The sequence below is a fragment of the Lepeophtheirus salmonis genome, chromosome 1 (genome assembly GCF_016086655.4).
Source record: "Lepeophtheirus salmonis chromosome 1, UVic_Lsal_1.4, whole genome shotgun sequence".
Lineage (NCBI taxonomy): Eukaryota > Metazoa > Arthropoda > Copepoda > Siphonostomatoida > Caligidae > Lepeophtheirus > Lepeophtheirus salmonis.
This window is the reverse complement of record NC_052131.2, coordinates 39,723,209-39,735,770: the sequence shown is the minus strand read 5'-3', so window position 1 is coordinate 39,735,770 and position 12,562 is coordinate 39,723,209. Positions and strand designations below refer to the sequence as shown.

General features: G+C 28.9%; 1 long non-coding RNA gene across 1 annotated transcript; it reads right to left on the bottom strand.

The window, feature by feature from the left end:
- Window positions 1–5,392: 5,392 nt before the first annotated feature.
- LOC121128264 (uncharacterized) lies at window positions 5,393–5,981 on the bottom strand. The gene is made up of 2 exons (XR_005868130.2): window positions 5,566–5,981; window positions 5,393–5,497 (listed from the first exon to the last, which is right to left on the bottom strand). It is a non-coding gene; the product is annotated as an uncharacterized lncRNA (long non-coding RNA).
- Between the last annotated feature and the right edge of the window lie 6,581 nt (window positions 5,982–12,562).

The following is a 12,562-nucleotide window of genomic DNA, read 5'->3' as shown; positions in this document are numbered from 1 at the left end:
TTATGCTGCTCTCTTCCCAGACATTCTTCAAATTAATTATCTGGGTGACTTTTGTGTTATTATAATTTTTTTAATATACTGACATTTCATATTATTTGAAACAATGTTTGGACTATATCTAGAGAGAATAGCCAAAATCACATGGCAAAAGAGGCTTATTCAAGGAATGATATTATTTTCTTTTGGAACAATTCACATATATTGAACTTGATATTTATTCTATTCAAGATAAGTGACTAATTAAGATCTTTTTTATAGGTAGTTTATGCTTTTTTACATGGCCATTTCATTTTTTATACATAATGTCCACTCATTTTTAATATTTCATTAATTTATTCCCTATACCTATGCTTTTTTTATTATAGAAAAATACTCTTAAAAGAGTGAGAAGCACTTGTTCAAAGTTAGAGTGTAATTAATAGAAGTATATTATATGAATAAACCAAAAGAAGTATAAACATAGTTATGTACATTTGTAGGTAAATTTACTTTTTTATATTAATCTCTGCAAGCTTATAGTATGAAAACAAGATGTAAATCTCAATTTACATAGTACCATTATCATAAATTATGACCTGCCTGTATGAAAAATAATCCAGTGATGTGCCACGAGCAAAACTCGTAAATTGCTACTCGAGTTTTATGAAGTAAATAAAAAACGACACAAAAAACTCGGCTCGTATGGATAAAAAGCCGAGTTTTACTCGGCACTCGTCTAAAGCTCGGATCCCGTCAAAATCTTGGATCTCTTTAAAACTTGGGATTATCTGTTTTTCTTTTTCAATCCCATTATAACATGTAAATCTTCCTAGATTGACTTCCTTTCTCTGGGAAATTTAGAATTTATGTTTTCCCACAGGCAACACTATGTATAAACAGGTTGACTTTTTTGCAATGTGTACTCTTAATCCCATTTCGTTTGAAAAATAATCTTTGTTTGATTTTTTTTTTTAGACTAGCGGGAGAAATCGACATTGCTTGGAATTACGCAGTTTATTAAGAACACACTCAAAGAGTAATCCTCAGACCAATATACATACGACAAACTTGGCTGCATTAATATAGATTAATGAATATTTCTAAACACATGAGGGAAGGTCCACTATTAAACATAAATTTTAATGGTCAAATTTGATTTTCAATCTACTAGCAACTAATTCGTTTAGCATATCCCCTGAGATTTAAGCTTAAATATAATCCCAATTCCTCTAGCACTTGCAGTATTTCATTATCTTTTTTTTTAAATAGTAGTTACATCTTAGAGTAAACTAATTAAATTAATTTTTAAGAGAATCTTGGAAAATTAATTACAAAAACAATTTTAAATTACAAGTTTTAATAATTCTTTAACAATATGATTTGGGAGATATTATTCTCTTGAACTCAATGTGCGTTTGATCCCAGGTGATTCCTAGAGAAAGAAATATATAATACATACTTTATGTATGTATATGGATTTCACAAAAAGATTCCTAGTTTAGATGGAGTAATTGTAATACTATAATGTTTACTTATACTTAATCAGTGCAACTCCATCTAACCAATTAAAGGAAAATAAAAATAAATAACGAGTAAAGCTCGTAATTCCTCGAATATTTTTTTAGAAACTCGAAAATACCCATGTAGAAAAATATAGCTCGGGGCACATCACTAAAAATAATGAGGTCCATAATAATTCGAAATTGATAGAAAAAAAACTGATAAACAACATTAATAGAAAAACATTATATTAAATATTAATAGACTTGTCTTTCATGTCAAAACTATTTAAATCAAAGTTACATAGCCGAACATTATTATTATTACAGAGTGTATTTTCTTAGCAATTATTCTTTACATTGGTATGGAAAATTTGACCAAATTTTGTAATCTTCTTAGATATTATTCCATCTATATTTACGGAGTAGTGGTAGTAACAAATAAAGAAAATGATTTCAAATACTAAAAAAAACTATTTTTTAGTATTTGATTTCTAAAAAATACTAATCAGTAATACCTAACTTACTCTAATTGACTTTTTACAATGAGCTAGGGAATTTAACAGTTTAGAACAATGATTCCCAACCTTTTCATCACTGCAAAGCTATATATTATTTTGCAAGAAATAAAATATACTCAAGCAAATCTTTTATTTATTTTTATGTAATCTATTAAAAGTCACAATAATTGTTGTGAGTATTTCGCAAATTCAATAATTATAAAATCCTATCCAAAATATCGAATACTGCCGGATAAATATCTTATGCATAACTTATAAGATACTTGTAAAACAGGTTTGAGGACTTGGACTTGCATTTAAAAGTATCACTTCAGATTTGACTCCAATTCAAAGTTAAAAAACTTGTGACTTGATTTGGACTCAAAGTTTTAAAAAAATCAAACGGTGTTATCCCACAAGCATAAAAGTTTACATTGTGCTATTTGTGTTATTTTATAATTACTAGTACATTTCTGTCTTTTCTACTACTCATCCCGTTGTTTGTCTTTTAAGGGTTGATTGGTTGGACACTCAAAACAACTCTTGTTCAGCTATATTAACAATTCCATACTTTTCACCAAATAATAGTTAAACAGTAGGGAAGTATTGGCTAACCGTATCGATTGATTTTGGGTGGTTTTTATCTCTCTAATGTTGTAGAATGTAATAAATGTACTTGATGTTAAAATATTCAAAGTTGAGCATGACTCTCCAATATTCTATATTACATCAGGATTGGAATTTGAACGGAAAAATGAGCGGCATTCACGCTTTCCGTTCATTTTTCAACGAATGCACGATTAATGGGGAATTTTTCTACGAAATGTCTCACAGCACACCATTTTCAAATAACTGGAGAAGGGTAATGCATGAAATAGGTATTCTGAAGTTTGGTTAGAGTGCAATATTCTACATACCCATTCATTTCTAATTTTTTTTTGCAAAATTTGAATTTTATTTATTACAAAATGGTGAATCTAGAGTAAAATCCAACACATTTTTGGGGATGCTTGTAAATATTTCAGATAGCAATTTTTTGGTATGTCAAAAGTGATTAGTCTAAGATTAAGTATCACCAGGACAGTGATATTAAGACCAACCTTAATACTTGATTTGGCTGAGCTGATTCATGTTTTTCCAAATAGTAAAAATAGGTAAAAAACTTAATCTATATCCTACCTAACGAATTTTATAAACCTTTTTTTACTTGATAATTTATTTGGCATCAGTGATAGCTTATATAAGGTGATTTTTTTTAACAAGGGAGCCCGAATCAGTGAAAAAGTTGAAGTTACAGCAGTTTCCTCTTTAGTAATTATATTCATTGGTATTATTACAAAAGTACCTTATTATTAGGGATTAATACCATTTCATCAAACATATCATATAAATTTAAACTATCAATAACTGCACTTGAGGAAAGATTGCCTTTCTTACCAGTCTAACCATAGTAGAAAATCTGACACAAGATTTGAAGGAAGAGCCATTCAAGACCAAGTTAAAAGAAGTGCTTCAAAAGAATCCTGCCTACACAAAACTAAAGGATCTCTCAACAAGTGAAAATCTTGTATACAAAAATACTCCAATTGTCAATTGTGATGCTGAGATAGTCTTTAGTATGATTAATATCATCAATACGAAAAGGAGATCCAAACCAAGCAATAAGAAATTGAGGGAATTGTTGATCACCCAATGGAATGAATATTTTGTTATCATTTAATTGTCAGCACGTAACTATTAGCAATATTTTTTAAATAATTTGTAACTTTATTAACTCATTTCTATTCTTTCGATTTCGTGCCAAAGTTATCTATTCATCCTTTATGGTCAGTGGTCACTAAAAAGTTACGAGTACACTTCCTGTAATAATGGGTTTGATGTTCTCTAACTAACAATATATTTTGTCTTGCATAAATTTACAGAATATAATATACATTTATAAAGTTATTTATATGGAAGTTATATATCAATAATATACAACAATCTCTCTTCCTTCATGTGTAAATAAATAAATAGTTTAATTTAAAGATATATTTTAAACGGTACTCTTTTAATTGGGTTGGAATCGATATTTACTTTGAACTCTTGATCCAGCAACAGATACAATTGCACCACTGTCATATATAGCTATTATATTATTGAAGTAATTTCCATGGACATTCAATGCATCGATGGGTAATTTATTTAGTTCAAATTTTTAAATAGAGTTGATGATCGAAATAAAGCTTTCTTTTGTACTCCTGCATAGTGGCCTCTCTTACCACATCTTGTGCATTCGACGCTTTTTGCTTTTTTTTCTTATAATTTATTATCATTATATAAAAACCGAATATACCGGGGAATATACCGCACCATGCAAGGAGTCAGAATAATTCCATACACCGCATTATAAAAAATCCTTAATATTTGGAAACAGGTTATGGGTATATTGTATTGTCAAGCTCTGATTTTACTGGATTTGTTACCTTGTCGTAGGAACATTAGTTTTTATCTATCCAACAAAATATTATACTTCCATGTTTGTTTCTTTTTCACAGTTCAAAAATGAACGAATTAACAGAAAAAAGTGAACGAATGAACGACGAACGAAAACTTTCCGAAAATGAACGAATTAACAGAAAAAAGTGAACGAATGAACGACGAACGAAAACTTTCCGAAAATGAACGAATGAACAGAAAAAAGGTGAATGGGTCCAATTCTGCAAATTGCCATGATAATTTATGTACCATTTATTTTCTTATAGGATTTATGAAAACTGAATCCGCTGAACCTGGGACTCATAGACCCCAGAACTCGGATTATAGTCCTACTTAAGTTTTATTCATCTGCGACTTTAGACTCACAGCTCCATTTGAACGCGAGCTCGAAGAATTGTGACAAGACTTGCACTCATGAATAGCTACGATGTCAACTCATGACTTCAGCAATGTAATTTTTCATATCCTATTATTTAATACATACCAAATGTCACCTTCGACTTCATTGTTGTGAACATGTTTTTGTACATCTTCGATCACCACTTGATGATTCCTTATTGGCTATTGCATAACCTATTACTAGGAGCGCATGAATGGAGCATCCATTATCATTCTAATAATGATATGAAAGAAAGATGAAATGTATCATGGGATAATAAATTATTATTGCTTTAACAGCAACTATGTGTCTTGTGAGATTATTCATGTCTTTTTGTTATCATATAATGTATATCATATAAGTAATGCTGTCTGTCTGCAAAGCACATACGTGCCAAAAATAAAGCTTTGATAAGTTTGCAATATATAAATCAATAAAACATTTATAATCCTTACGCAATAAAAGATTCATAAAGAGTCTTTATTGAAGACAGGAGTATCGTATTGAGATTGTTGCCAAACTCCTTCAAATAATTTCCATCACTAATGCATCAGCCCTTTTATTACAAATATGTCATTTATTGTATGAATATTCTACATAACTATAATTTATGTATCCTCAAAAGAATTTATCCAATAGACTGTTTATTCTCATCTTTAGTTCTGAATGAACGATAAAAATAAAACTATTATTATCAGACATTAAAAGATTTAGTAATTAAATACGTTACCCTTGTTGAAAAATGTCAATTTAAGCTAGGGTGACCAGACTTCCTCTTTTCCCCGGACATATCCTCTTTTTGAGACCTACAAAATGCGTCCATAGTGATTCCAAAAACGTCAGGGATTTTCCTTTGTCGGATATTTGTGTTTCTCTGGGCCTTTCAAAAACTAGTTATTACGCCCTTACAGGTTTTGGAAATAGTATCTTCCTTCCAACTTCTTGCCAGAGCTCTGACTTTAGAGATAATTATGTATATTTGCTATGTGGCTATATAAAGTATTTATTATATAGAATTTTTTATTTGTTATCATTATTGCTTCAATATATGGACAAGACATATTAAAGAAGCTCTGTACTAAATGGCACAAAAAAGATTTGTTTTACATTTGCACTTTGTTGTTTTGTTAAAGTTCAATAAATAGATGTTTATATAGTCATTTGTGACATTTGTATGCAATTCACATGGTCATTTTACGGCATGCTATACAATACTGACACAACAATAACTGCAACTAATTAAAAGTCATTTATAGATGCATTGACTTAACAGATATTCTTCTACAATTAGAGACTGTTTAACAACTAGCACGACTTATCTCCAAATTCACGGTGCTTGTATCGCCGCAAAACTGAATATTTTTTTGAACGAAAATTATAGCTAAAAACATTATGAAATATGAAAATTACAAAATTGTAAAGTTTATATCTCAAGAAAATAATAATGCCTTTGAGAATTTTGAATTTTTTGAAACAAATTTGACTTACTTGATTGGATAGAGGGTGCCCTAATTACTATTATTGTGCATATAAAGCAGCTTTCATTATTCTATATTTCTGGGAGTCATAAGTTGGGACAAGCGACTTGGACTCGAAGTTAAACGATTTTTCTACCGAGATAAAGTCAGCTTTATTAAAGCTTGAAAAGAAGACTCGAGGCTTGAAACTCACAAACATCCTTGATTCGTAAAAATGACTCGTGAGCAACTTTTCATAAAACATAACGGTCATTTGTATATATAAACATAGCATTAAACAAGTGATTTCTTTTCCTTCTTTTTTGAAAAACGAAACTTTAAAGATTTTTCCACGGAATCTTTAAAATTAAATGATGTTTTTATGTAATGACCTATCTCATAACCCTCAAGTTATAATCACGATAAAATCTTAATAGTAATACTTATGTACATTTGGGTATTAAACAAAACTTCATATATTACTCAAGGACATAATAATCAATATATATATATATATACTAAGATATGATTTTATAGCCAAAAGAAAAACTTTTTACAAAATTTTATTTATCTTATAAGATTAATAAATAAGATAATTATATCCTAAATGTATAATGTTTACATTTTGTTTTCAGATGATGATGAATTGTAAGATTTATATTTGTGAAAAAAAAGGATGAGTAATCCTCTTATATGATAATACATTATATCAGGGAAATATTTGCAAAGGAACTCTTTATTAAAATTCCTTTAACTTCAAATTGAAGGGGAAGGTATGTATAAAAAATATTTCGGAACGAATACCTTTCTGCAAAGTCACTTAACCTATTTGAAAATTACTTTTTCAACTTTCGAATGTTATTCAAGGGCGTCTGTAAAATTATATACTGGGGAGTGGGGATGGCTTGGTTATTGGATTTTTGTCCAAGAAAAATTAAAAAAACTTTCAAATATTAAATTTTTCGGAAAAAAATTTAATATTGAAATACTTTTTTTTACTGAGGTTCCATGCTACAATTGTTAAAGATTAGTGTTCGGTTACTATGAAGCATATTCTTACGTCATGTACATGATTTTTATATACATAAATATATATATCCATTTTTAGAATACATATACATGTAGTATTAGGTACATTAACATGATAATTTAATCTATCTTCAGTGCTTTTGGAAAAAAAGTAGAATAATAAATTTTTAAAATCAACTGTTATTAACAAAATCTTAAATTCAAAAATCCACGTCTATTCAGAAAATATTAATTTTTTGGTTAAAAAAAATCAAAAATCCATAGCTGTTAACAAAAAAACAATTTTTTAAAATTTTAAATATTAAATTTTTTGGAGAAAAATTTCAAAAATCCACAACTATTAAGAAAAAAAATAATTTTTGGAAAAAAAATTGGAGAAATTAAATTTTTGGGAAAAAAATTAAATTAAATTTCAAATATTAATCTGTCTAGTAAAAAGTAGAAATCACTTTTGTTAGGTGAGGGCAACAGCTCCTACAGCCCACCCCCTGCTGTCGCAAGTGTTATTATAGAGTAACATTAAAACAACTGCAATATGTTGATTTAGTTGCATTGCCCATTTCATTAAATATTTTGGTGCATTTTTATAATAATATATATACCTTGGGGTCAAACGTCATTAACCAGTAGGTAGATAATGTTGTATTTTTCATCAAATAAATAAATACATAACTACAATTTCATTTCACCTTTGACCACATCAAATGAAAAGTTGATCACTAAAAATTTCTCGAAAGTTATGTGGAATCTTATGAAATAGTTCAACAGTCTGTGATTAAGCAATCCATGGACATTCTTCTGTTTATATGTAATAACTGTGTATGCAATGAATATGATTTCACTAATTGAAATCTTCGAAAAGGGAGCGGAATTTTTTTCTTTATTTTTACTAAAGTCTTTATAAGCCTTCATCAGGGGCGTTCGTAGGATTATATTTTGGGGAGGGCTTGGTTTTTGAAAATTACAAAAATTAAATTGTTTAGACAAAAAAATTCAAAAATCAATAGCTATTCACAAACTTTTTTCAAAATTTCAAATATTAATTTTTTTGGAAAAAATTAAAAAGATCTTTATTTTTTTAGGGGGGGGGGAAGCTACAGCCTCTGCTTAATCCATCATTTATGTACATAAACAACTGGCGATAAAGTTGCATGAAAATAAAATGAACTAAAGACTAAGAGAGATGCATGCAGCAACAGCTGTTCAAAATATTTCGTTATATGCAGAAAGTTTTTTTTTTGTTTTCAGGGTCGTTCACGAAAGGGTCAAATGATGATAGTATCAGGATTTTACTTCTTCTTCAAACATAGGTAATAATAATACTTATTTTAATAGGCCTATCACTGGCTCACATTCCAAAGATGTTTGTCAATATTTTTTCCCAAAGGAAAAAAAGAATTATATACTTATATAAGAAACTTTTAAGATTAGTCTCTCCGTCATTACTACATTATAATCCCACATTTGGACCAAATAAATTTATATAATTTAAGATATGATATACACTATATAGGTAGTAGTTACAATCAAGGAGAATCATTACATGTAAGAGATCAAGGTTCAGGCCTCTTGAGTAGTACGTTGCCAAAATACAACAACAATTCATTTCATATTTAAAGTCCAATTAATCCTCATTGAAATATAAGGATCCATTCCAATTATATCAAAACATATTTAAGTCTAGTTAAAAGCGAAAAACTCCGTCTTTAACGCTTTTTGATTGATCTTTAGACTCTTTTAAGGAGGATAATTAAGGATTGAATCAACAAAATTCAAAGAACTTTGTCTTTTCATAAGTGTTACTCAAATTATATTTTAATTGTTTCGTTTAGTGAAATATATAGTGTTAATCATTATCGAGTAGAGTTGTAATAAATATGATCTAAAACAAGTGTGTGATTTTTTGTAGTTATAATCTGAACAATGTGTGATATGATTATAACATGTTAAAATTGTCTAAATCCTCGTGAGTCTTCAATAAAAGAAAAATATAGAAGGTATTTCCGCAACTTTGAAAGACAGCTGACAGAGATCACAATAACCATAATTATAGTTTTTATTAGCGAGCAAGGAGTACTATAATAATGCTCCTTGCTCGCTTATACATTTGATTTTTTAAAATAGGGAGAAATAATTCATAAGAGCAATAATATCTTGAAGATTACCAAGATATTATACTTTTAGTAATAAATCTATGCCACGAGGATTGCATCAATTTTCACATTTCTTGGGTTTGGTATTTATTTATCGTATTATGTCAATATTTGTTTTAATTTGTCTTACCCAAAAAACTTCTATTCGTTAAAGTTTAGTGTCTTTCCAAACAAAATTTAATCTAAACCTTAATTTTTTTTTTCTCTCTAATGACAAAATCCTAGTGCCTGCAATTATAAAATGGTGACATCATCAAGAGCGTCTGCAGTTATACAAAAAAGTTAAAAAAATCTTTTTCATTATATTAATTTTTTTAGACAAGTCCATGTTTTTGTATGACGATAGCGATATAATTTCTCAAAAGTTGTAGGACAATGGCTTCTATAGTTCTGCCGTCACTAGTTGATCCTTAATTCTACTTGGAGTCCAACGAATTCCTCTGTGATACTCTTCATACTCTCACGCATTTTCTACTAAGATGCTCCCTACTTAAGAATTAAAGAATAATGGCATCAGCTTTTGGAAAAAATAAACCAACCACTATTCAAGTATAGATATCTAGAAATTCCATGGCTTATGATTGCCAGAGTGTAACACTCATGATTTATTATAGGATAGTTATAAGTGTAAGCCCTTGTTTGACAATGTCCTTCTTGGATACAGAGTTGGGCTTTTATTTATTTCCTTCCTCTCATAGCTGATTATAGCTAATCTAAATAAACGTCATGACATCTAACCTGCTCTCATCCAAAACATCTTACAATTCGTCTGGGTTACCAGGTTAATTATCGGTTTTTTTAACATACTAGCAGAAAATATTATTTACAACTGTTGATCATTAAGATGCAAGTACATAGTATAAGAGTTTAGTACATTAGAAGGAGATTCAATACATTATATAGCAGGTACGCTAAAATATGTAGATATTTATAGAGAAACATATCACATACTATCCTACTAGTATGTAGACATAAAGTGTACCCCTTTCAAATCTGTATTGTAAGGTCAAAAATATTATATTCTTTTACAAATACAATAATTCGTAATCAGTCTGGGTCAATGAAAGGAGATGTCCTTAACATTTTGATTTAATCTATAAATAAAATGACTTATTTACTGAGGTATTATAGATTTTTTCACTGAGGTTCTATGCTAAATTTGTTAAAGATTAGTGTTCGCTTACTATGAAACATATTCTTACGTCATGTACATGATTTTCATATGCTTAAATATATTTAAAATACATGTCATGTACAGGGTATTAGGTATATCAACATTATATTTTTCCATCTATCTTCAGAATTATATATGTATATATATTTTTTTTTTTATGGGGGAAAAGGCTTGGTTTTTGGATTTTTTTTTTTCAAAATAAAATCCAAACATTAAAATTTTTTGGAAGAAAATTTCAAAAATTAAATTTCAAATATTCCATTGTTCCAGTTGATCCACATAGCTGAGACTCAAGAGATAGCGAAGGAACGTATTGGATATATTGTGTATGAATATTTAGACATGCAGAAGCTGTGTGAATGTGGGATGCCACAATCACAATGGATTAAAAGCAACAATATGTTCATGATTTGGAGCAATTTTTTGCATAGTTTAACCGTAATAAATGCGAGCTTTTTAGACGATATGTAATTATAGATGAAACGTGGGTCCACCACAACGCTCTCAGCCGAGTGAACTGCACGTGATTAACCTAATCCCATGCGTAAAAAGATACAAGAGTTGGTTGGCAAGGTTATACTATCATTATTCTGGGATAATATCAGTTAATTACTTCGAAAAAGGTCAGACTATAAACATCTATTATCATTTAGGATTGTCAGAGTGCATAAAATAAGAAATCTCGAAAGGAGGTGCTGGTTCGTCAAAAGAATACACCGTGTCATAAATCATTGATAGCGATGGGAAAATTGTATGGATTAGTCTACAAATTATTTCCCCATCCACTGTATTAACAAAATTACACCCTAGTTACTTATTCTTCTTATATTGCCATTATTCCCTAAATAAACATCATTCATGGAAATAAGCATACGATTCTGTAAAAAAGGTCATTAGAAAAAATAAAACATCAATTTTACATAAGAAGCGATATAGATTAAAAAAATATTTAAAAAGAAAAAGAAAATGTTGCGATGTTTTTTTGCTCTTTTAATAAATTCAAGATCTGAAATTCATCTTAAGAATGAGCTAATTTAAAACAAACAAAAAGAGAGATTTACGTAAATCTGTACGTATGGGTGCTAACATTTACATCAGCTATGAAAAATGTGCCACGGTACAATTGGAGATGATAGCATTTAATAATTGGAAAAAATGAATAACTTTTTGAGATTCCACTTCATTAATGTTTATGAATTTTCGAATCCATACGATAAATAAACATAATAATATTATTTATGGTCTATCATTAAAAAGTATTTTTTGAGGAGTGTTTAATGGGTCAGAGATATACGGTATTGTTTCTCACTCATCAACCTCACACATTGATGATGATTTTTTTGTTATTTCTTTCTTCGTAATAGATGAAGACTCATCAAATAAATACTTATGTTTAAGCACTCATTCACTGAACAACAGACATGCTATTCTAATTCCTATTAATAAATACAATTACATAATTGATTGTTTTGCCTTCCCAACTAAAAAAACAAAAGCAGCAATTGATTAATAATAATTATTAGACCCATCTTTATAACGCAATTCGATTGAAGGGATACCTATAATATATGTATCATCTATATTAATAAAAGAAAAGGTCTGTCTCGATGTTTGGATATTTGAAAAATATCATCTTTAATTTTAACTACTTTATCTAAGAAATAAAAATGTAGCAACGAGCGTCCGCTTCATATTAAAAGATAAAAAAAGAGAGTACTTCACACAAAATTGACCTTATATTTAATACAACTCTGCTTATCTTCTAGCGCACATCTTATTAAAAAAGAAAAAAAACTAAAAAAACTAGAGTGCCTATTAATAAAGAATTGAAACCAAAGTTTGTCAGGATCTTTGGATGTTTATCAGTGCCACATTTTTGAGTATTTCTACTTGATTTAAAAAATAACAATACAG